The sequence below is a fragment of the Lepisma saccharinum genome, chromosome 23 (genome assembly GCF_977018435.1).
Source record: "Lepisma saccharinum chromosome 23, izLepSacc3.1, whole genome shotgun sequence".
NCBI classification, from domain to species: Eukaryota; Metazoa; Arthropoda; class Insecta; order Zygentoma; family Lepismatidae; genus Lepisma; species Lepisma saccharinum.
The window spans coordinates 5,130,701-5,155,941 of NC_139251.1; positions in this window are offsets into that span (position 1 = coordinate 5,130,701).

Below are 25,241 nucleotides of genomic sequence, written 5' to 3' on the forward strand. Positions count from 1 at the left end.
GTTCACCTAATATACTAGTATAACTTAAAGAGAAAAAGTCTACAGCGAGCAACTGAAATACATGGACAGGGATACAATGGAGGCAAGGAAACTTTCATTTGATTTATTTTATTTTGTTTCGGTTTTCTGCCACTTATGGCTAATCGCGAAGATGAAGATGAGTGATGCTAAGATGAAATTGATTGAAGGAACACCTATTCCCAGGCCGGGATTCAAAACCGAGAAACGAGCTGTGCATTCCACCACCGAGACCGGAGCTAGGGAAACTCAAGAGGGAGAGAAATAGGGAGATTATGTGAAGATTGAAACAGGAGAGACAGGAATGGTAGACAAGCTGCTTTACAACAGGTGACAATATCGAGTCCCTTCCCTACTTCTTTCTAGATTGGAATGGATGGAGATACTAAAAATGAGACAGTTAACAAGAACATTAGAAAAACGGTGAAAGCGGAAGAGAGGGCTGTAATACAATTGATTGATTGATTGATTTGCTTTATTTTGCTTCGCTATTTGTGCCACTTTTGGCTAACTTGCGAAGATGGGGATGAGTGATGAAATTGATGAATGGACACTCCAAACATCCATGCCCAGGCCAGGATTCGAACCTGGGACACCTGGCGTCTTAGCGCAATGTGGTTGGATTACAAGCAGAGGACAATGGTGGAAAAGGGTAAATAAGAAGTGATGCAGCAGCAAAGAGAAAAGGCGAAAGAAAAACAAAACAAATAGGAGAAAGAATGAGAGTAAGAGGGCCAGAGAATACGTGCTTGTAAAACTCATAAACATTATATCTGTCCACATTATTTTATCAGTATTTCGCTCCTGCAATCCGGACAAAATTATAAGGCGTGGCCCCTTTTCTAAGGTACTATCAACTTCAATATTACGTGTTAAGATGAAACAATTTCTAGTGTAATATGCACAGTCCTGAGTGTATTAAGAAATGAAAAATTAAACGGTAGAATTTGTTGAAACTTATCCTGAGTTGCAAATTTGAAGAAACGTTTTTGAATTCGTAATTTTGAAACACCGATTGGGATTCAAAACCTTTCAAAGGTTGCTCGAAACAATACAAAATCCACAGATCATATTCGTTTAGGAATTTATCGAATTTAAAACAAGTGCTGCTATAGTAGCATTTTTGAATTTTGCTACGTCTGGTTCGTGGGTAAGTTAAGGTAAGGCAAGGCTCCACGTTATGGGCGCCACTAAATGCTACGCCCTTTGGGGGTACGTACTTGAATGTTCTTTACCACGGCTACAGATATCTTAATCTCAGGGGGATAGGTTCTTTATTCGAGAATTCCAAATAAGAAAGCGTTTTATAGCCAAGAGGATATAGTTAAATGCGGATCTATATTCTGAAAACTATACACAATACAGAGAAAATATATAGCGAAGCTGTTTCTATAGTAAGATAATCCGTGTAAAAATACTGTAAGCTTAAGTGTAACCCTACTTCAAATAATAAATAAATAAAAATAAATAATCGAAAGCAAATCCTCTTCTTCTTTTCTTCTCACAATTTTGGGGAAAAGGCTTCTTCTTCTTCTATTTTTCCTTCTAATTTGGGAAAAGGCTTCTTCTTCTTTTCTTCCTTCTATTTTTGGTAAAAGGCTTCTTCTTCTTTTATCAATCTCCTCTATGGTAATAGGAAGGCTTCTTCTTCTTTCATCAATTTCTTCTATGATAAAATATGGAAAGGCTCGTTCTTCTTTCATCAATTTCTTCTATAGGAAATAAAGGCTTCTTCTTCTTTCGTCAATTTCTTCTATGACAAAATATATGAATGGCTTCTTCTTTCTTCAATTTCCACTTCTTTTCTTTGGTAAAAGGATAATCTTCTTTTTCTTTCTTCTACCTTTTATGACAATCTCTTTCTTCTATTTACAAAATATAGTCATCCCCTTTTATTCATCGCTGTTTCTTATTTCCTCTATTCATATCAATTCTTATTTCTTCTTTCAGCAGCAATTCTTATTATCTTCTATATTCCGATGAGATATTCTTATATTCTCGATAAATTCTTCTATTTGTATCTTTCCACAGCAACTTCTTATTTCTTCTATTCTTCTTTGCCACTGGAAAAAGTCTTATTTCTCTCATTTATTGCAAATATTTCTCTATACCATATCTCTTCTCAGTAATATAGACAAATCATTATGCTGCATTCCTTGTAGAGAATTGAACCAAAGCTATAGAGGATTTTTAGGGGCGTCTAATCTGACAATAGCGCCTCCTCCTAAAACAACAACCAAGGGAAATAACCAGGATCGCTAATAACAAGCGCTGCCGATGGCCCAGTGCGACTAATAAAGAGCGCAACCGTAAAGTGTTTCGGGGCGTCAAATTTGACAACAGCGCCACCGGGGACAAGCAACCAAAACATGGCGACGTTCTCCTCGCCAGAGATTCAAAAAGAGATAAATTTCTGAATTAATTTGCTCACTTAATAACTTTCCCAATTGTTTCATATATTATCTTAATTTGCTATATATAACATTTTATTCACTCCTTCTATAATTTTTATAATCTAACTACTAACTAACTCCCTAGCCTTCTTAAACCCGAAGGTTCATGGCTGCAGCAACACAGGCCTTCCATCTTTCCCTATCTTGAGCAACTTCTATATACTCTTTTCCATCCCTACCGATTTCCCTTAGGTCCATCTCAACGTTGTCCCTCCATCTTCTTCTTGGCCTTCCTACAGGTCTCTTACCATCAGGTTTCCCAACAAGAATCCTGTAAACTCCTCTTTCCTCTCCCATTCGTGCCACATGGCCGGCCCACCTAAGTCTTCTTGATTTAATTATTCTAATAATATCTGGACATGAATACAAATTATGTAGTTCTAAATTATGTACCCTTCTCCACCCACCTGTCTCCTCATCCCTTTTAGGTCCAAAGATTTTCCTAAGGATCTTATTTTCAAATACTCTCAATTTATGTTCTTCTTTCAATGTAAGGGACCAAGTTTCACACCCATATAATACTACAGGCAAAATTACTGTTTTGTATATTTTAACTTTTAGTTTCTTAGATATTAAACGAGAAGGCAAAAGTTTATGAAGAGAGAAGTAACATGCATTTCCTGAATTAAGCCTACTTTTTATTTCCTCTTTAATATAATTTTCATTTGTTAATATTACTCCTAAGTATTTGAATTTGGAAACTGGTTCAAACGAGTTGTTATCAATAATTAGATTTTGATTATTACCTAACACTTGGTTTCGGCCTGTAAGCATATATTTAGTTTTCTCTTTGTTAACTTCCAAACCTATCTCTTTAGCAGTTTTGAAAAATATTTTAGCATTATTCTTAATTGTATTCGCATCATCCCCCAGTAAGTCTACATCATCTGCATATGCTAACAACTGAGTCACACCATTTAATTTTAGTCCTTCTTTAGTTTCTTTTACCTTCCTAACAGCATATTCTAAGGCAAAATTAAAGAGCAAAGGAGATAATGCATCTCCTTGTTTTAACCCATCATGAATTGTAAATTTGTCAGACATACTAATACCCAAACGAATTTTACTTTCTGTTTCACTGGTGCATATTTTTATCATACTAACAAGCTTCTTAGGTATTCCAAACTCTACTAATATATTATATAATTTATCTCTTTTGACCGAATCATATGCTTTTTTGAAATCAATGAATATCTGATGGACATTTTGATTATATTCCCACTTTTTTCCAAGTGTCTGTCTGATGTGAAAAATTTGGTCTGTAGTTGATCTGTTACGTTTAAATCCACATTGATAATCACCTATAATTTCATTAGCATATGGGGTTAGTCTTGTTAAAAGAATGTTAGATAATATTTTATATGTTGTTGAGAGTAGAGAAATTCCACGGTAATTATTGCAGTTCATTTTATCACCTTTTTTAAAAAAAAGGAACAATTATGGATTCTTTCCACTGTTGAGGGATTTCTTCTTTATTCCATATTAAACAAATTAATTTATGAATTTGACATATTAATGAATTTCCACCATATTTAATTAACTCAGCTGGTATTAAATCAATGCCAGGTGGTTTGTTATTCTTTAGCCTTTTAATAGCATCTTTAACTTCAGTCAAGTTAGGTTCTGGAACTAAAGGTTCTGCTGTGTGGACTTCATTTACTTCTGATTTATCTCCTACATGAACATTTAAAAGGTCATTAAAGTAGTTCTTCCATCTATTTAGAATATCGCTTGGGTCAGCTAGAAAATCACCGTCTTTATCTTTTATCAAGTTTACTTTAGGTTGCCACCCCTTTCTAAACTCATTTACACCTTTATATAAATCTCTTGATATTTTTATTTTTGCTGTTTGTTTCAATTTCGTTAATTTTGCTTTTCAAGTAATCTCTTTTTTTCTACTTCTAAACGTGCGGTTAACTTCTCGCTTTATTCTATTATAATTGCTTAGATTTGTATCATCAGAGTTATTTAGCCACCTAAGTCTAGCATGATTTCTTATTTCTATTAGATTATGACATTCATTATCAAACCATGGCTTACTTTTTTTCGGTTTATGGTATCCTATACTTTCTTTAGCTGCTGATTCTATTGCATTACGTATGTGCTCCCAATTCTTATTTACGTCTGTTTCATTTATGTTTTCATCATCACTTAAATCCTGCAAAACATCAAATCTATTTGACAGTTTAATTTGGTAATCTTTCTTAATTCTTTCATCAGTAAACTTTCCTGTATCAAATTTTATAACTTTTAGATTTTGTTGCTTATGATTTATCACTGAGAGTCTTTCTCTTAATTTAGCAATTACTAAATAATGGTCACTGGCACCTCTATGTGTACGAACGTCAATTATACTAGTATGCCTTCTCTTATCAATGAGAATATGCTCTATCTGATTATGAGTTTTACCATCTGGAGAAGACCAGGCATATTTATGGATATCTTTATGTTTAAAAGTGGTACTTTTCACAATTAAATTCTTTGAGGTTGCAAAAGTAATCAATCTTATACCATTATCATTACTTAATTCATGAAGACGTTCTTTACCAATCGTGGGTTTAAATGTCTCTTCTTTGCCAATCTGAGAATTACAGTCACCTAACAGAATTTTCATATCATACTGAGAAAATTTATCAAAGACCTGTTCTAACTCTGTATAAAAATCATCTTTAGTATTATCATCTTTATCTTCCGTTGGTGCATGTATGTTTATTAAAATAATTTTACACCACCTACCCTGTAAAACTGCATATGATATCCTATCATTAATAAATTCTACTGTTTTAAGAGGTGAGATAATTCTATTATTTATGAAAAAGCCTGTTCCAAAATTATGATTTTCAGTACCACCATAGAAAAAAGTATAATTTTTAGTTTTACAATTCCCTTCTCCTGGCCACCTAACTTCCTGGACAGCTACTACATCTAATTTATACTTAACTATCTCATTAACTGTACACTGAAATGCTCCAGGCCGGTAAAGGCTCAGAACATTCCAGGTGCCTAATTTAATATCCTTATTCGTAATGTAGATCTTATCCTTAGTCCAGGGACCTCCCAAAGTAGTCCCCACCCGGAGATCCGAACGGGGGACTATTTCACCTCCGGAATATTTTACCTTGGGAACATCCATGGCCTTATATTGCTGTTTCTTGACATATTTTTTTACAGTGCAGAGTTGTCAGCTCTTCGCCTAACCCCGAATATGAATGGAGGAACTACTACACAAGACAAACACAAACACATTAGACAGCACAATTACTACACAAGACAAACACAAACACATTAGACAACACAACTACTACACAAGACACACACACAAACACATCACAACTATAACACAATATAAACACAAACACACCACAACTACTACACAAGACAAAAACAAACAAATTAGACAGCACAAATTTATTAATCAGGAAAAAAAAAACATTGACATAAGGACTGAAGTGAAATCGCAAACATTGGTTATTGACGCAATAATACGTAATTTGATACTTACAGAAACATCGAAGGCTACTTATAGAGCAGATCAATCCGACAACTCTTCTTTGAAATAGTTATATGATGCTGGGGTCCCGGGTTCGAATCCTGGCTTGGGCATGGACGTTTGTGATGTCTATTCATCAATTTCATCATATCATCACTCACCCCATCTTCGCAAATTAGCAAAAAGTGGCACAAGCAAAGCAAAATCAACCAAATCAAATCAAAAAAGTTCCATGATGCTGTCATAAAGTGAAGTTTTTCATTTGAATTTGAATTTTTGGATGCGTCATGGTCATGGTCCATATTATCCACATCTGAATTCAACACGTTTCTTTTTCACCCGAAAATAGAGTGAAATATAATAATATATAATCTTCCTTTATATATTTTTCATTTACTATAATATATATAATCGCTCTTCTCCGCCGCTAGTTTGTAAAATGAGCTCTGCTCTTCTTTATATGGCGTGCTGCCATCTATCGTCGCATCCGAGAAACCATTCCTCCTTGCAAATTTCATTGTGTCATCGAAACTGGCACGTGACAATTTGAAATTTTGAAGTTGTCCTTCGAATTCAAAACTTTATGAAGGTTGCGCAAGACGATACATAGCCTAGACTACCAAATGGCATCGTTTCCGTTGAATTTGGTGAAAGTGCTACTGAGGCGTCAACCTGTAGTAGCATTTTTGAATTCGTTATTACGAAAAACTGAATCGGATTCAAAACTTTTTAAAGGTTGTTCAAAACTATACAAAACCCATAGATCATCCTGGCATAGGAATTTTTCGAATTCAAAACAAGTGCTGCTATAGTAGCATTTTTGAATTTGAATTTTTGAAGTTGTCCTTCGGATTCAAAACTTTCTGAAGGTTGTTCAAAACGATACATAACCTAGACTACGAAATGGCATCGTTTCCGTTGAATTTGGTGAAAGTGCTACTGAGGCGTCAACCTGTAGTAGCATTTTTGAATTCGTTATTACGAAAAATTGAATCGGATTCAAAACTTTTTAAAGGTTGTTCAAAACTATACAAAACCCATAGATCATCCTGGCATAGGAATTTTTCGAATTCAAAACAAGTGCTGCTATAGTAGCATTTTTGAATTTGAATTTTTGAAGTTGTCCTTCGGATTCAAAACTTTCTGAAGGTTGTTCAAAACGATACATAACCTAGACTACGAAATGGCATCGTTTCCGTTGAATTTGGTGAAAGTGCTACTGAGGCGTCAACCTGTAGTAGCATTTTTGGATTCGTTATTACGAAAAACTGAATCGGATTCAAAACTTTTTCAAGGTTGTTCAAAACTATACAAAACCCATAGATCATCCTGGCATAGGAATTTTTCGAATTCAAAACAAGTGCTGCTATAGTAGCATTTTTGAATTTGAATTTTTGAAGTTGTCCTTCGGATTCAAAACTTTCTGAAGGTTGTTCAAAACGATACATAACCTAGACTACGAAATGGCATCGTTTCCGTTGAATTTGGTGAAAGTGCTACTGAGGCGTCAACCTGTAGTAGCATTTTTGAATTCGTTATTACGAAAAACTGAATCGGATTCAAAACTTTTTAAAGGTTGTTCAAAACTATACAAAACCCATAGATCATCCTGGCATAGGAATTTTTCGAATTCAAAACAAGTGCTGCTATAGTAGCATTTTTGAATTTGAATTTTTGAAGTTGTCCTTCGGATTCAAAACTTTCTGAAGGTTGTTCAAAACGATACATAACCTAGACTACGAAATGGCATCGTTTCCGTTGAATTTGGTGAAAGTGCTACTGAGGCGTCAACCTGTAGTAGCATTTTTGAATTCGTTATTACGAAAAACTGAATCGGATTCAAAACTTTTTAAAGGTTGTTCAAAACTATACAAAACCCATAGATCATCCTGGCATAGGAATTTTTCGAATTCAAAACAAGTGCTGCTATAGTAGCATTTTTGAATTTGAATTTTTGAAGTTGTCCTTCGGATTCAAAACTTTCTGAAGGTTGTTCAAAACGATACATAACCTAGACTACGAAATGGCATCGTTTCCGTTGAATTTGGTGAAAGTGCTACTGAGGCGTCAACCTGTAGTAGCATTTTTGAATTCGTTATTACGAAAAACTGAATCGGATTCAAAACTTTTTAAAGGTTGTTCAAAACTATACAAAACCCATAGATCATCCTGGCATAGGAATTTTTCGAATTCAAAACAAGTGCTGCTATAGTAGCATTTTTGAATTTGAATTTTTGAAGTTGTCCTTCGGATTCAAAACTTTCTGAAGGTTGTTCAAAACGATACATAACCTAGACTACGAAATGGCATCGTTTCCGTTGAATTTGGTGAAAGTGCTACTGAGGCGTCAACCTGTAGTAGCATTTTTGAATTCGTTATTACGAAAAACTGAATCGGATTCAAAACTTTTTAAAGGTTGTTCAAAACTATACAAAACCCATAGATCATCCTGGCATAGGAATTTTTCGAATTCAAAACAAGTGGTGCTATAGTAGCATTTTTGAATTTGAATTTTTGAAGTTGTCCTTCGGATTCAAAACTTTCTGAAGGTTGTTCAAAACGATACATAACCTAGACTACCAAATGGCATCGTTTCCGTTGAATTTGCTGAAAGTGCTACTGAGGCGTCAACCTGTAGTAGCATTTTTGAATTCGTTATTACGAAAAACTGAATCGGATTCAAAACTTTTTAAATGTTGTTCAAAACTATACAAAACCCATAGATCATCCTGGCATAGGAATTTTTCGAATTCAAAACAAGTGCTGCTATAGTAGCATTTTTGAATTTGAATTTTTGAAGTTGTCCTTCGGATTCAAAACTTTCTGAAGGTTGTTCAAAACGATACATAACCTAGACTACGAAATGGCATCGTTTCCGTTGAATTTGCTGAAAGTGCTACTGAGGCGTCAACCTGTAGTAGCATTTTTGAATTCGTTATTACGAAAAACTGAATCGGATTCAAAACTTTTTAAAGGTTGTTCAAAACTATACAAAACCCATAGATCATCCTGGCATAGGAATTTTTCGAATTCAAAACAAGTGCTGCTATAGTAGCATTTTTGAATTTGAATTTTTGAAGTTGTCCTTCGGATTCAAAACTTTCTGAAGGTTGTTCAAAACGATACATAACCTAGACTACGAAATGGCATCGTTTCCGTTGAATTTGGTGAAAGTGCTACTGAGGCGTCAACCTGTAGTAGCATTTTTGAATTCGTTATTACGAAAAACTGAATCGGATTCAAAACTTTTTAAAGGTTGTTCAAAACTATACAAAACCCATAGATCATCCTGGCATAGGAATTTTTCGAATTCAAAACAAGTGCTGCTATAGTAGCATTTTTGAATTTGAATTTTTGAAGTTGTCCTTCGGATTCAAAACTTTCTGAAGGTTGTTCAAAACGATACATAACCTAGACTACGAAATGGCATCGTTTCCGTTGAATTTGGTGAAAGTGCTACTGAGGCGTCAACCTGTAGTAGCATTTTTGAATTCGTTATTACGAAAAACTGAATCGGATTCAAAACTTTTTAAAGGTTGTTCAAAACTATACAAAACCCATAGATCATCCTGGCATAGGAATTTTTCGAATTCAAAACAAGTGCTGCTATAGTAGCATTTTTGAATTTGAATTTTTGAAGTTGTCCTTCGGATTCAAAACTTTCTGAAGGTTGTTCAAAACGATACATAACCTAGACTACGAAATGGCATCGTTTCCGTTGAATTTGGTGAAAGTGCTACTGAGGCGTCAACCTGTAGTAGCATTTTTGAATTCGTTATTACGAAAAACTGAATCGGATTCAAAACTTTTTAAAGGTTGTTCAAAACTATACAAAACCCATAGATCATCCTGGCATAGGAATTTTTCGAATTCAAAACAAGTGCTGCTATAGTAGCATTTTTGAATTTGAATTTTTGAAGTTGTCCTTCGGATTCAAAACTTTCTGAAGGTTGTTCAAAACGATACATAACCTAGACTACGAAATGGCATCGTTTCCGTTGAATTTGGTGAAAGTGCTACTGAGGCTTCAACCTGTAGTAGCATTTTTGAATTCGTTATTACGAAAAACTAAATCGGATTCAAAACTTTTTAAAGGTTGTTCAAAACTATACAAAACCCATAGATCATCCTGGCATAGGAATTTTTCGAATTCAAAACAAGTGCTGCTATAGTAGCATTTTTGAATTTGAATTTTTGAAGTTGTCCTTCGGATTCAAAACTTTCTGAAGGTTGTTCAAAACGATACATAACCTAGACTACGAAATGGCATCGTTTCCGTTGAATTTGGTGAAAGTGCTACTGAGGCGTCAACCTGTAGTAGCATTTTTGAATTCGTTATTACGAAAAACTGAATCGGATTCAAAACTTTTTAAAGGTTGTTCAAAACTATACAAAACCCATAGATCATCCTGGCATAGGAATTTTTCGAATTCAAAACAAGTGCTGCTATAGTAGCATTTTTGAATTTGAATTTTTGAAGTTGTCCTTCGGATTCAAAACTTTCTGAAGGTTGTTCAAAACGATACATAACCTAGACTACGAAATGGCATCGTTTCCGTTGAATTTGGTGAAAGTGCTACTGAGGCGTCAACCTGTAGTAGCATTTTTGAATTCGTTATTACGAAAAACTGAATCGGATTCAAAACTTTTTAAAGGTTGTTCAAAACTATACAAAACCCATAGATCATCCTGGCATAGGAATTTTTCGAATTCAAAACAAGTGGTGCTATAGTAGCATTTTTGAATTTGAATTTTTGAAGTTGTCCTTCGGATTCAAAACTTTCTGAAGGTTGTTCAAAACGATACATAACCTAGACTACCAAATGGCATCGTTTCCGTTGAATTTGCTGAAAGTGCTACTGAGGCGTCAACCTGTAGTAGCATTTTTGAATTCGTTATTACGAAAAACTGAATCGGATTCAAAACTTTTTAAATGTTGTTCAAAACTATACAAAACCCATAGATCATCCTGGCATAGGAATTTTTCGAATTCAAAACAAGTGCTGCTATAGTAGCATTTTTGAATTTGAATTTTTGAAGTTGTCCTTCGGATTCAAAACTTTCTGAAGGTTGTTCAAAACGATACATAACCTAGACTACGAAATGGCATCGTTTCCGTTGAATTTGCTGAAAGTGCTACTGAGGCGTCAACCTGTAGTAGCATTTTTGAATTCGTTATTACGAAAAACTGAATCGGATTCAAAACTTTTTAAAGGTTGTTCAAAACTATACAAAACCCATAGATCATCCTGGCATAGGAATTTTTCGAATTCAAAACAAGTGCTGCTATAGTAGCATTTTTGAATTTGAATTTTTGAAGTTGTCCTTCGGATTCAAAACTTTCTGAAGGTTGTTCAAAACGATACATAACCTAGGCTACGAAATGGCATCGTTTCCGTTCAATTTGGTGAAAGTGCTACTGAGGCGTCAACCTGTAGTAGCATTTTTGAATTCGTTATTACGAAAAACTGAATCGGATTCAAAACTTTTTAAAGGTTGTTCAAAACTATACAAAACCCATAGATCATCCTGGCATAGGAATTTTTCGAATTCAAAACAAGTGCTGCTATAGTAGCATTTTTGAATTTGAATTTTTGAAGTTGTCCTTCGGATTCAAAACTTTCTGAAGGTTGTTCAAAACGATACATAACCTAGACTACGAAATGGCATCGTTTCCGTTGAATTTGGTGAAAGTGCTACTGAGGCGTCAACCTGTAGTAGCATTTTTGAATTCGTTATTACGAAAAACTGAATCGGATTCAAAACTTTTTAAAGGTTGTTCAAAACTATACAAAACCCATAGATCATCCTGGCATAGGAATTTTTCGAATTCAAAACAAGTGCTGCTATAGTAGCATTTTTGAATTTGAATTTTTGAAGTTGTCCTTCGGATTCAAAACTTTCTGAAGGTTGTTCAAAACGATACATAACCTAGACTACGAAATGGCATCGTTTCCGTTGAATTTGGTGAAAGTGCTACTGAGGCGTCAACCTGTAGTAGCATTTTTGAATTCGTTATTACGAAAAACTGAATCGGATTCAAAACTTTTTAAAGGTTGTTCAAAACTATACAAAACCCATAGATCATCCTGGCATAGGAATTTTTCGAATTCAAAACAAGTGCTGCTATAGTAGCATTTTTGAATTTGAATTTTTGAAGTTGTCCTTCGGATTCAAAACTTTCTGAAGGTTGTTCAAAACGATACATAACCTAGACTACGAAATGGCATCGTTTCCGTTGAATTTGGTGAAAGTGCTACTGAGGCGTCAACCTGTAGTAGCATTTTTGGATTCGTTATTACGAAAAACTGAATCGGATTCAAAACTTTTTAAAGGTTGTTCAAAACTATACAAAACCCATAGATCATCCTGGCATAGGAATTTTTCGAATTCAAAACAAGTGCTGCTATAGTAGCATTTTTGAATTTGAATTTTTGAAGTTGTCCTTCGGATTCAAAACTTTCTGAAGGTTGTTCAAAACGATACATAACCTAGACTACGAAATGGCATCGTTTCCGTTGAATTTGGTGAAAGTGCTACTGAGGCGTCAACCTGTAGTAGCATTTTTGAATTCGTTATTACGAAAAACTGAATCGGATTCAAAACTTTTTAAAGGTTGTTCAAAACTATACAAAACCCATAGATCATCCTGGCATAGGAATTTTTCGAATTCAAAACAAGTGCTGCTATAGTAGCATTTTTGAATTTGAATTTTTGAAGTTGTCCTTCGGATTCAAAACTTTCTGAAGGTTGTTCAAAACGATACATAACCTAGACTACGAAATGGCATCGTTTCCGTTGAATTTGGTGAAAGTGCTACTGAGGCGTCAACCTGTAGTAGCATTTTTGGATTCGTTATTACGAAAAACTGAATCGGATTCAAAACTTTTTAAAGGTTGTTCAAAACTATACAAAACCCATAGATCATCCTGGCATAGGAATTTTTCGAATTCAAAACAAGTGCTGCTATAGTAGCATTTTTGAATTTGAATTTTTGAAGTTGTCCTTCGGATTCAAAACTTTCTGAAGGTTGTTCAAAACGATACATAACCTAGACTACGAAATGGCATCGTTTCCGTTGAATTTGGTGAAAGTGCTACTGAGGCGTCAACCTGTAGTAGCATTTTTGAATTCGTTATTACGAAAAACTGAATCGGATTCAAAACTTTTTAAAGGCTGTTCAAAACTATACAAAACCCATAGATCATCCTGGCATAGGAATTTTTCGAATTCAAAACAAGTGCTGCTATTGTAGCATTTTTGAATTTGAATTTTTGAAGTTGTCCTTAGGATTCAAAACTTTCTGAAGGTTGTTCAAAACGATACATAACCTAGACTACGAAATGGCATCGTTTCCGTTGAATTTGGTGAAAGTGCTACTGAGGCGTCAACCTGTAGTAGCATTTTTGAATTCGTTATTACGAAAAACTGAATCGGATTCAAAACTTTTTAAAGGTTGTTCAAAACTATACAAAACCCATAGATCATCCTGGCATAGGAATTTTTCGAATTCAAAACAAGTGCTGCTATAGTAGCATTTTTGAATTTGAATTTTTGAAGTTGTCCTTCGGATTCAAAACTTTCTGAAGGTTGTTCAAAACGATACATAACCTAGACTACGAAATGGCATCGTTTCCGTTGAATTTGGTGAAAGTGCTACTGAGGCGTCAACCTGTAGTAGCATTTTTGAATTCGTTATTACGAAAAACTGAATCGGATTCAAAACTTTTTAAATGTTGTTCAAAACTATACAAAACCCATAGATCCTCCTGGCATAGGAATTTTTCGAATTCAAAACAAGTGCTGCTATAGTAGCATTTTTGAATTTGAATTTTTGAAGTTGTCCTTCGGATTCAAAACTTTCTGAAGGTTGTTCAAAACGATACATAACCTAGACTACGAAATGGCATCGTTTCCGTTGAATTTGGTGAAAGTGCTACTGAGGCGTCAACCTGTAGTAGCATTTTTGAATTCGTTATTACGAAAAACTGAATCGGATTCAAAACTTTTTAAAGGTTGTTCAAAACTATACAAAACCCATAGATCATCCTGGCATAGGAATTTTTCGAATTCAAAACAAGTGCTGCTATAGTAGCATTTTTGAATTTGAATTTTTGAAGTTGTCCTTCGGATTCAAAACTTTCTGAAGGTTGTTCAAAACGATACATAACCTAGACTACGAAATGGCATCGTTTCCGTTGAATTTGGTGAAAGTGCTACTGAGGCGTCAACCTGTAGTAGCATTTTTGAATTCGTTATTACGAAAAACTGAATCGGATTCAAAACTTTTTAAAGGTTGTTCAAAACTATACAAAACCCATAGATCCTCCTGGCATAGGAATTTTTCGAATTCAAAACAAGTGGTGCTATAGTAGCATTTTTGAATTTGAATTTTTGAAGTTGTCCTTCGGATTCAAAACTTTCTGAAGGTTGTTCAAAACGATACATAACCTAGACTACGAAATGGCATCGTTTCCGTTGAATTTGGTGAAAGTGCTACTGAGGCGTCAACTTGTAGTAGCAATTTTGAATTCGTTATTACGAAAAACTGAATCGGATTCAAAACTTTTTAAAGGTTGTTCAAAACTATACAAAACCCATAGATCATCCTGGCATAGGAATTTTTCGAATTCAAAACAAGTGCTGCCATAGTAGCATCTTTGAATTTGAATTTTTGAAGTTGTCCTTCGGATTCAAAACTTTCTGAAGGTTGTTCAAAACGATACATAACCTAGACTACGAAATGGCATCGTTTCCGTTGAATTTGGTGAAAGTGCTACTGAGGCGTCAACCTGTAGTAGCATTTTTGAATTCGTTATTACGAAAAACTGAATCGGATTCAAAACTTTTTAAAGGCTGTTCAAAACTATACATAACCCATAGATCATCCTGGCATAGGAATTTTTCGAATTCAAAACAAATGCTGCTATAGTAGCATTTTTGAATTTGAATTTTTGAAGTTGTCCTTCGGATTCAAAACTTTCTGAAGGTTGTTCAAAACGATACATAACCTAGACTACGAAATGGCATCGTTTCCGTTGAATTTGGTGAAAGTGCTACTGAGGCGTCAACCTGTAGTAGCATTTTTGAATTCGTTATTACGAAAAACTGAATCGGATTCAAAACTTTTTAAAGGTTGTTCAAAACTATACAAAACCCATAGATCCTCCTGGCATAGGAATTTTTCGAATTCAAAACAAGTGCTGCTATAGTAGCATTTTTGAATTTGAATTTTTGAAGTTGTCCTTCGGATTCAAAACTTTCTGAAGGTTGTTCAAAACGATACATAACCTAGACTACGAAATGGCATCGTTTCCGTTGAATTTGGTGAAAGTGCTACTGAGGCGTCAACCTGTAGTAGCATTTTTGAATTCGTTATTACGAAAAACTGAATCGGATTCAAAACTTTTTAAAGGTTGTTCAAAACTATACAAAACCCATAGATCATCCTGGCATAGGAATTTTTCGAATTCAAAACAAGTGCTGCTATAGTAGCATTTTTGAATTTGAATTTTTGAAGTTGTCCTTCGGATTCAAAACTTTCTGAAGGTTGTTCAAAACGATACATAACCTAGACTACGAAATGGCATCGTTTCCGTTGAATTTGGTGAAAGTGCTACTGAGGCGTCAACCTGTAGTAGCATTTTTGAATTCGTTATTACGAAAAACTGAATCGGATTCAAAACTTTTTAAAGGTTGTTCAAAACTATACAAAACCCATAGATCATCCTGGCATAGGAATTTTTCGAATTCAAAACAAGTGCTGCTATAGTAGCATTTTTGAATTTGAATTTTTGAAGTTGTTCTTCGGATTCAAAACTTTCTGAAGGTTGTTCAAAACGATACATAACCTAGACTACGAAATGGCATCGTTTCCGTTGAATTTGGTGAAAGTGCTACTGAGGCGTCAACCTGTAGTAGCATTTTTGAATTCGTTATTACGAAAAACTGAATCGGATTCAAAACTTTTTAAAGGTTGTTCAAAACTATACAAAACCCATAGATCCTCCTGGCATAGGAATTTTTCGAATTCAAAACAAGTGCTGCTATAGTAGCATTTTTGAATTTGAATTTTTGAAGTTGTCCTTCGGATTCAAAACTTTCTGAAGGTTGTTCAAAACGATACATAACCTAGACTACGAAATGGCATCGTTTCCGTTGAATTTGGTGAAAGTGCTACTGAGGCGTCAACCTGTAGTAGCATTTTTGAATTCGTTATTACGAAAAACTGAATCGGATTCAAAACTTTTTAAATGTTGTTCAAAACTATACAAAACCCATAGATCATCCTGGCATAGGAATTTTTCGAATTCAAAACAAGTGCTGCTATAGTAGCATTTTTGAATTTGAATTTTTGAAGTTGTCCTTCGGATTCAAAACTTTCTGAAGGTTGTTCAAAACGATACATAACCTAGACTACGAAATGGCATAGTTTCCGTTGAATTTGCTGAAAGTGCTACTGAGGCGTCAACCTGTAGTAGCATTTTTGAATTCGTTATTACGAAAAACTGAATCGGATTCAAAACTTTTTAAAGGTTGTTCAAAACTATACAAAACCCATAGATCATCCTGGCATAGGAATTTTTCGAATTCAAAACAAGTGCTGCTATAGTAGCATTTTTGAATTTGAATTTTTGAAGTTGTCCTTCGGATTCAAAACTTTCTGAAGGTTGTTCAAAACGATACATAACCTAGGCTACGAAATGGCATCGTTTCCGTTCAATTTGGTGAAAGTGCTACTGAGGCGTCAACCTGTAGTAGCATTTTTGAATTCGTTATTACGAAAAACTGAATCGGATTCAAAACTTTTTAAAGGTTGTTCAAAACTATACAAAACCCATAGATCATCCTGGCATAGGAATTTTTCGAATTCAAAACAAGTGCTGCTATAGTAGCATTTTTGAATTTGAATTTTTGAAGTTGTCCTTCGGATTCAAAACTTTCTGAAGGTTGTTCAAAACGATACATAACCTAGACTACGAAATGGCATCGTTTCCGTTGAATTTGGTGAAAGTGCTACTGAGGCGTCAACCTGTAGTAGCATTTTTGAATTCGTTATTACGAAAAACTGAATCGGATTCAAAACTTTTTAAAGGTTGTTCAAAACTATACAAAACCCATAGATCATCCTGGCATAGGAATTTTTCGAATTCAAAACAAGTGCTGCTATAGTAGCATTTTTGAATTTGAATTTTTGAAGTTGTCCTTCGGATTCAAAACTTTCTGAAGGTTGTTCAAAACGATACATAACCTAGACTACGAAATGGCATCGTTTCCGTTGAATTTGGTGAAAGTGCTACTGAGGCGTCAACCTGTAGTAGCATTTTTGAATTCGTTATTACGAAAAACTGAATCGGATTCAAAACTTTTTAAAGGTTGTTCAAAACTATACAAAACCCATAGATCATCCTGGCATAGGAATTTTTCGAATTCAAAACAAGTGCTGCTATAGTAGCATTTTTGAATTTGAATTTTTGAAGTTGTCCTTCGGATTCAAAACTTTCTGAAGGTTGTTCAAAACGATACATAACCTAGACTACGAAATGGCATCGTTTCCGTTGAATTTGGTGAAAGTGCTACTGAGGCGTCAACCTGTAGTAGCATTTTTGGATTCGTTATTACGAAAAACTGAATCGGATTCAAAACTTTTTAAAGGTTGTTCAAAACTATACAAAACCCATAGATCATCCTGGCATAGGAATTTTTCGAATTCAGAACAAGTGCTGCTATAGTAGCATTTTTGAATTTGAATTTTTGAAGTTGTCCTTCGGATTCAAAACTTTCTGAAGGTTGTTCAAAACGATACATAACCTAGACTACGAAATGGCATCGTTTCCGTTGAATTTGGTGAAAGTGCTACTGAGGCGTCAACCTGTAGTAGCATTTTTGAATTCGTTATTACGAAAAACTGAATCGGATTCAAAACTTTTTAAAGGTTGTTCAAAACTATACAAAACCCATAGATCATCCTGGCATAGGAATTTTTCGAATTCAAAACAAGTGCTGCTATAGTAGCATTTTTGAATTTGAATTTTTGAAGTTGTCCTTCGGATTCAAAACTTTCTGAAGGTTGTTCAAAACGATACATAACCTAGACTACCAAATGGCATCGTTTCCGTTGAATTTGGTGAAAGTGCTACTGAGGCGTCAACCTGTAGTAGCATTTTTGGATTCGTTATTACGAAAAACTGAATCGGATTCAAAACTTTTTAAAGGTTGTTCAAAACTATACAAAACCCATAGATCATCCTGGCATAGGAATTTTTCGAATTCAAAACAAGTGCTGCTATAGTAGCATTTTTGAATTTGAATTTTTGAAGTTGTCCTTCGGATTCAAAACTTTCTGAAGGTTGTTCAAAACGATACATAACCTAGACTACGAAATGGCATCGTTTCCGTTGAATTTGGTGAAAGTGCTACTGAGGCGTCAACCTGTAGTAGCATTTTTGAATTCGTTATTACGAAAAACTGAATCGGATTCAAAACATTTTAAAGGCTGTTCAAAACTATACAAAACCCATAGATCATCCTGGCATAGGAATTTTTCGAATTCAAAACAAGTGCTGCTATTGTAGCATTTTTTAATTTGAATTTTTGAAGTTGTCCTTCGGATTCAAAACTTTCTGAAGGTTGTTCAAAACGATACATAACCTAGACTACGAAATGGCATCGTTTCCGTTGAATTTGGTGAAAGTGCTACTGAGGCGTCAACCTGTAGTAGCATTTTTGAATTCGTTATTACGAAAAACTGAATCGGATTCAAAACTTTTTAAAGGTTGTTCAAAACTATACAAAACCCATAGATCATCCTGGCATAGGAATTTTTCGAATTCAAAACAAGTGCTGCTATAGTAGCATTTTTGAATTTGAATTTTTGAAGTTGTCCTTCGGATTCAAAACTTTCTGAAGGTTGTTCAAAACGATACATAACCTAGACTACGAAATGGCATCGTTTCCGTTGAATTTGGTGAAAGTGCTACTGAGGCGTCAACCTGTAGTAGCATTTTTGAATTCGTTATTACGAAAAACTGAATCGGATTCAAAACTTTTTAAAGGTTGTTCAAAACTATACAAAACCCATAGATCATCCTGGCATAGGAATTTTTCGAATTCAAAACAAGTGCTGCTATAGTAGCATTTTTGAATTTGAATTTTTGAAGTTGTCCTTCGGATTCAAAACTTTCTGAAGGTTGTTCAAAACGATACATAACCTAGACTACGAAATGGCATCGTTTCCGTTGAATTTGGTGAAAGTGCTACTGAGGCGTCAACCTGTAGTAGCATTTTTGAATTCGTTATTACGAAAAACTGAATCGGATTCAAAACTTTTTAAAGGCTGTTCAAAACTATACAAAACCCATAGATCATCCTGGCATAGGAATTTTTCGAATTCAAAACAAGTGCTGCTATAGTAGCATTTTTGAATTTGAATTTTTGAAGTTGTTCTTCGGATTCAAAACTTTCTGAACGTTGTTCAAAACGATACATAACCTAGACTACGAAATGGCATCGTTTCCGTTGAATTTGGTGAAAGTGCTACTGAGGCGTCAACCTGTAGTAGCATTTTTGAATTCGTTATTACGAAAAACTGAATCGGATTCAAAACTTTTTAAAGGTTGTTCAAAACTATACAAAACCCATAGATCCTCCTGGCATAGGAATTTTTCGAATTCAAAACAAGTGCTGCTATAGTAGCATTTTTGAATTTGAATTTTTGAAGTTGTCCTTCGGATTCAAAACTTTCTGAAGGTTGTTCAAAACGATACATAACCTAGACTACGAAATGGCATCGTTTCCGTTGAATTTGGTGAAAGTGCTACTGAGGCGTCAACCTGTAGTAGCATTTTTGAATTCGTTATTACGAAAAACTGAATCGGATTCAAAACTTTTTAAAGGTTGTTCAAAACTATACAAAACCCATAGATCATCCTGGCATAGGAATTTTTCGAATTCAAAATGTTGCTACTACAGGTTGACAGACATTTACAATCGGTCTCAGTGCTCCCAGAGTGATTGCGTGGTCTCATTGTGGTTAGTTCCTTGTATTCGGAAGCGCATTTTGCATTTTCAGATTTGATCAGCGGAGAAGTTGTCTTAAGTAAACTGATAATCATAGCCCTAATATTGGAGTATAATTCACTAATCCGGCAGCTTCAGATGTCATTAAAGAGACCATCGAATGCTTGTAAATTGGCTGAATTTCAGAAAACTGCTAACACAAGGTTTTTTTATATAGCAACGTGTAAGTGCGTCAACCCATTTGTTCATTGCAGTTGCGGAAAAAGGAAATCAGTTCCAATCTTTGGAAATACCCTTCTTGACTAATCAGCGCACTGAAAGGAAGATGTTTATTGAAAGCTTAGACTTAAAAGAGCTGAAACTGATTCGTCGTAAAGGAGAGAGATCTAAACCAAATGAAAATCTTGGAGGTGCCTCACGTTCTACAGCTTCAGTTCTTACAAATGAAACTGATATGGAGTGAGCTTCGGATAGAGACAACGAGATCAACTCTTCTAAAAGACAAAAACTTCGACAGAACCTTTCCAGCAAATGTGATTGAAACTTCCTAACTTCGCCAGTGCGGTTTACATGACCCAAATTTCTAAACGGAACCGCTCTTCTACCTTCACCTCTTTTGGAAGACGTAGGTATTTTTACTGCTAATCATAAGGAGAAAGTGATTGACTCAAATAAGGATCTTAGAGAGAAAAATAAATTAGGTGAAACCATTGCAGAGGAGGCTGCATCGTCACTTAAGTCAAGCGGAGTGAAAGGACTTTATTTTGACGGAAGACAGGATGAAACAATGATAATTCGAAATAAAGACGATAGAGCTTATTGGACAGTAGAGAGGGAGCAACACGTTGTTCTTATAAAGTAGCCAGAATCCAAATACATAGGTCATCTAACACAAACATCCGGAAGAGGAAACAGCATTGCCGAAACCATCCGAAATTTTCTTTCAGAAGAGGACAACGACACTTTGGAACTCGTCGTAATAGGCTGCGATGGAACGTCCATTGATAAAGGACGGAAGAACGCCGCAATAGCCCAACTTAAATATTACCAAGAAGCCTCTTCAAATGTTTGTTTGTCTTCACACACATGAACTTCCCTTGTGGCAATTCATTGAAGAAATTTACGGAAAAAGTACTGCACCTACTACGTTCGGTGGATCAATTGGAATGGCACTACAATGTTGAGAGAATATACACTTACCTTTTCACAATTTCTTTCAAACTTTAGGTACGAAGCGGCACCTGAAGACATGCACCGATCGAGCTGAAATTTTGCACACGTATTTGTGATCTAACTTATCCAACAATTAGCACTAACCGCAAGCAAAGTTCCAGAAAAGTGTTTATTCGAACCAACCTAATGGTCAGGGACTTTTGACTCACCTTGAATATACAAACACACAAATACACACCCGCACAGTCGCGCGTGCCCCAGTGCACGTGCCCGCTCGTACACGACCATTATGAAAATGAAATGCATTTTATCGGAAACTAGTAAAGAAAAACTTTTCATATATCCAAAACCACACACCAAATTTATGCACAGACTAGTACATAGTGACAGTCGCGTGTTTCTCCTTCCTATCTGAGTTTAAAAACTTAATCTAAGTTAAGCACATCTGACAGTTTGTACTGTGACCCTCTTCGACGTCCTAGGAACCTGAGGATTCAATGTGATTTTGTTTTCTATACAAATCTAGGAGAATAAAGTTTTGATGTTGCTCTCTTTGGCATGAGCACAATAATATTTATTGGTTTGGTATTTAATATATAAATCCCGTCAATTTAAACGCTATAATAATATTTTATTTTGAAGGAAAATATTTTACTATGTTCATGTCTCATCTCTTCTCTCTGTGTGTACGTTCGGAGAATTATTTTTACGTGTGGTATTCTAATATGCAGTTCCCGACAAGAAAACTAGTAAATTGGACTCATATTTATTGTAAAAATAAAACTATGTGAATGTGTGTGAGCATGTGTGTGTGTGGCTTTCCATTCTATTTCTCTGTGTCCGATCGAGCCAAAAGAATTGTCTCAATCCACCTGTTCTTTACATTTGATTTAAAATTATATTGAACAGGAAAACTATATATTGAAGTATTCCAGAATTACACATCTTCCACTAAGGAGGACATGGTATGAAATAGAGCTTGAAATACATGTACGTTTGCCAAATCAACATGAAAGGACACATCGAACGTTGAAATGAAGGAAATGCGAAAGTTAGAAACAGTCGGTCATTAAGCAATTGTCTTAAATTTGATGTTACAATAGGTAATCTTTTGATACAGTAAATTGACAAAAATGTTCCTACTTTCGTTTTCTTCTATTGCATTTAAAACACAATATATATATTAATTTGCAGGTTATTGTGGATTACAGCTGTAGTTCTGTTTCTCTTCATAACGGCCATTCTAATTTTGAAGTCCTGGCAAAAATTTCAGGATAATCCTGTTGTCATGGTGATTGAGAGGAATTACAACGAGTGGATAATTCCTAAACCAAGCATAATTATATGTCCCGAGAATGCAGCATCTACTTTGCTGAATAGATTCTACACCAAGTAAGTTACACGCGTGAAACGTAATGCTATAAAGTTATGTGATTATCCATATTAGTACAATATTTTCATAGATAACATATGGTGGTTCCTAACTCAGCTAGTTTCTTGCAGGATCTGATTATGGTCAACCTGATTGTATGAATGTTGTCAATATCAATATACCTACCTTATAGAATGTAACCGATATATGTTTGTCATCTTGGTTGTCCGAAAAATTTCATTAATCACACGTGAATAGAAAATGACACAAGGAGACATATCTGAATTTATTGAGATGTTCTCGTATTATTTATTTGAGGTGTTACAATCTTTAATTTAAACAATCATCAAAAGTGGCCAACATATTATAATGACGCTATGGAATGTAGAACCAGGTCCTGTGACTATGCCGAAATGTCAAGATTACTTCTGACCAATCACATTTCAGATCAAATTGACTGTCATTTCTGTCTTCAAAATCCAACAAGTTTAGAATATTTTCTCTATAATTTAACTCTAGCACATCCCAGCAGTTGAGTAGTCAATTTGGAAACATGAAAGCGATTAGATGAAATTTGGATGCTTACTTGGAAAACAAGAGTTAAATGTAAAACTTAACTTATAATTAATAATTAATATTTTACATTTTGTCGCTGTAGCTCAGTCGTTAGGACGTCTGACTAACATGTGAGAGACCAGGGTTCGATCCTAGGTGGGGGAGAACATGGACTTTTTTCGGGTCCATCCAGCGTCGTATAAAGTGGGTACCTGCAGTAAACTCTGATGGTTAAAGGCGGCCAGGTGCGTGTTTCTTATCATATCAGCCCCCTATCGGCCGTGGTCAAGAGAGTCTTGGGGCCATAACTACACACCCGCCATACGCTTTCATGGCGTGGTGCAATGCACAGGGGATAACTTTACATTATTTCGACCTACAGATTTTAAAATTTTCATTACATTTATCATTTGCTATTATCGGTATCATATTCAAATTACATTTCTAAATTTAAATTTTTCAATTCTTCAATTCCTCTTTTGTTTAACATTCTAAGACGTTGCATCGTTTATTATTCTTGATCACTTTCAATATTGTACTTCAAACCAAATAATTTTACAGGTAATTTTCGTAAATATGAGATGAGCTCTTGTACAAAAGAAGTGAAAAACATTTCGTACGGCAAAAATATCTTCGTAAACTTGTGAAAATCAAAGTGACGTAAAAATCAGAAATTGTTACTTGTACTTGCACCATTTGTGAGTTTCTCTACTCTTCAAAACTTCCAGATATACTTCTATCTTCCACTTATATAGAAAATATCAGCGCCTTGTATGTGAACTCTTCTACTGTAGGACATGTATTTCGCCACCAGCGAACTGATGAACTGATTACAATCTAAATGGTTTCTCCCCTTAGGTCAAAATTGTTTAAGATAACTTCAGGTCGATGTTCCCGAAATATCATTAAATATGTATCTACATTTCGAAAAAAAGATCGACATCCTTGTGCCATTCGAAACGTTGCTAGCGTTCAATACTACAAGTTAACAAAAAAAGTTATTGCCGTTTTTCTCTTGTCATGGGAATAATTGAGCCGTTTCGGATGCGAAGGGCGAATTCAACTAACGTACATGGTGAGAGAAATGCGTTTCAAGTTGTGAGGCACAGCGCAAACTCAACAAAAACTTTGGTAATCATGCCGAAAACGTTTTGATCTATGGTTACCAAGTTTTTGTGGAGTTCGCAATGTTCCTGACAACCAGAAACGCATTTTCGTCACAATGCCCGTATGCTGAATTTGCCCTTCGAATCCGCAACGCCTCAATTGATTATTGATGTAGAAATTCGTGTGTCCCGTGCCGGAGCAGCATTCGATGTAAGAGTGGGATCATTTCCCTTGTCCAAGACAGGCAAATTCGGGGGTTGTCTGTTTCTGACTTTAAAATCAGCTTGTGCGCAGCCGAATCACCGCTTTCGAGATATTCGCAATTTTTGTTGTTTTTTGACGCTGGACTTGGAAAAAAATTACAGAGGGGGGTTCCATGACGACTTACGCCATTTTCAATTTCCATCCGGAGAGGACACCGATACGATGCTAACGGAAGAAACCCCATGTTTCTTCGAAATTTATCAAAAACAATCGGCAGTTGTCCTACCCTTGACCTCAGGATCTCCATATTTCGCACGCGTACCTGCGTTGTCAAAATCGATAGGGGGTGTTTGGGGGAAGATTTTTCCAGTTATTTTCGCCATATCCGTTTCCGAGATACGTCTACTTCCGGTCGCCATTTTGAAATTCGAATTTTTTTCGTAAGGGTCGCGGAGTTTTTGAAAGGCGACGACAGGAACTCTCGGATTTTGGAATTTTGATATGCGACGACAGAGCCATCTATGAGCAAAACTCGGATGATGGAATTTTCTGCCTACTTGTTTCAGTACGTCATCATTTTTTTTAAATATTTTAGTATTTTGAATTTTTTGACAATTTTGTGCAATTTTTTATGATTTCTAAAATGGTGATACTTCATCTTAATTTTGAAACGTCTTGTCGTTAGAACTGTTCCGTGACCCTCTCATGTTTACATATTTATAGCAAACGGATATGTACAAAAGATTTTTATTAAGTGTAAGTTTGGAATAAATGAAGGTTGTGGTTGTCGACTTGTTAACCGCTCGTCTATATACTTAAGAAAATGCGATTATTCCATGTGGCGAAGTTG